The 1,943-nt window shown below is 39.8% G+C and overlaps 1 protein-coding gene across 1 annotated transcript in view; it reads right to left on the bottom strand.

Annotated features, from left to right (window-relative positions):
- SETD2 (SET domain containing 2) overlaps positions 1-1,943 on the bottom strand; it is a 94,439-nt gene that overhangs the window by 69,356 nt on the left and 23,140 nt on the right.

Here is a 1,943-nt window from a genome sequence, read left to right as displayed (position 1 = left end):
TTTTCTAATTTGATTCTATGAGCTTTTATAACTTACACATACTAACAAAATGTATCTCCTTGCTTCAACAAAATATTAAAACACATAATCAATTCTGGTTTTAAAGATGATGAAAACAGCGAGAAACCATTCTGAAGAAATCTGGAGGTATTAGAACATGAATGTTTCCTGTTTCAGGGGGAAAAGGATATTTAAATACAGTACTCTTTTCTCACCAAAGTATCTAATGATGTTAGGTTTGGACCATGACTTCTCTCTAGCATTTATCATTACTTATTATCGATCACTTTCTTTTCTAGCCTCACATCCTTGGTTTTCTGTTTCTTATCTACAGATATTACATTTTCAGTTCTCATATCTTGCTTTTATTCTCTTGAAAGATCATTCCTGTCAAGACCTTCAACTATTATCACCATTTAGACAAATGCCTCACTCTTTACTCACATTCTGAAATGAAAAAGAACTGCCTGGATATTCTGTAACTTGTTGGTGTTAGGTGCTGTTGAGTTCACTACTGCTCTAGCAACCCAATGAACAAAGACTAACAATGAACAAAGACTGTCAATCTTTTCTCCATACATCATGATGTTGCCTGTTGGTACAGTGGTTAGGAGTGTTTTCATGATGCTGAAATATAATCTATATTGAAGGCCAAAGTCTTCGATCTTGCTCAGTAAGTGCTTCAAGTCTTCTTCACTTCCAACTGCAAGCAAGGCTGTATCATCTGCATAACACAGGTAACTGATGACTCTTCCGTTAATTTACTTTATTTTTTTTTATGAGAAGAACGGAGGTAAAAACAGAGGGCCAGCAGTTCTCTGACTGAAGGGCCCAATCTTAGCTTTCCTGTATCTTTATTGAAAATTATCAGGAAGTAAATCACAAAGAGAATTCAATGTAAATGAAGCCAACCTCTTTCTACTGAAAACCTTCCCCTTGAGTCAGGAGGTTTTCCTGTAATCTTAAGGCAACATTCCACTTCCTGTAGTCCACTTTCTTGAATGATCTGCTCAGCATATATACTGAATAGGTATGGACAAAGGCTACAATCTTGATGCACAACTTTCCTAATTCTAAACCATGCAGTGTTCTCTTATTTTGATGAATTCTTGGCTAGGTATAGGCTTCACATGGGCACAATTAAGTGTTTTGGAATTCCGACTCTTATCAATGTTATCTTTAATTTGTTATGATTTACATAATCTTTCCATAGTCAATAAAAAAACACCTTTCTGGTATTCTCTGCTTTTAGACAAGATCAATTGATATTAAAAAAAAATTGATAACCTTCATTCTGTGGCCTCTTTGTAACACTATTCTGATGTGCTGTCAAACTGAAACTAACTCATAGTTCACACTCCAGTAGGTTTTGAGACTCTATGAATCACACAGTAAGAGACCTTCCAAATTCCTCCCATGAAACAGCTGGTGGATGCAAACCATGTGCATTTGAGTTGGTAGTCCAACTCCTTACTAGTCCACTAGAGCTCCCGTTTGTAATATTAGTCTCACAGATTAAACAAGGAAAAACTCTAGTGTGATAAGAAAAAGGATAAAAAGGTAAATATGTTTTATTTAGAAAATACTGACATAATCAATGTACTGACCCTTTAAAGGACCTGGACAACTGAAAAACTTTAAAGGGGCGACGCAGCGCGAGGGCGAGGCCGCCAGTCGGGTGAACGCATGCCGTAGCCCGCCAGACCGGGGAACGCCGCCCCCAGACGAGGGAACGCTGCGAGAGGGACCCGGAAGAGACCCGGAAAGAACAACAACCAGCCACCTACCATGGAATTCCAGAGGAGCGAAGACTGTGAGGCCCCAGAGGAACGAACACTACCGGACACTGTGGGACACCCCTGCAACCCACACCTGTTTGACCCTTAACACACAGGGTGCTGCTGCATAAACCCCCAGCAGCGCACAAGCCCCGTCCCCACCTC

The sequence above is a fragment of the Elephantulus edwardii genome, unplaced genomic scaffold (genome assembly GCF_000299155.1).
Source record: "Elephantulus edwardii isolate Elephantulus edwardi_28Jun2011 unplaced genomic scaffold, EleEdw1.0 scaffold00121, whole genome shotgun sequence".
NCBI lineage: Eukaryota > Metazoa > Chordata > Mammalia > Macroscelidea > Macroscelididae > Elephantulus > Elephantulus edwardii.
Note: the sequence above shows the minus strand (reverse complement) of the source record. Positions and strands in the feature narration are given on the sequence as shown.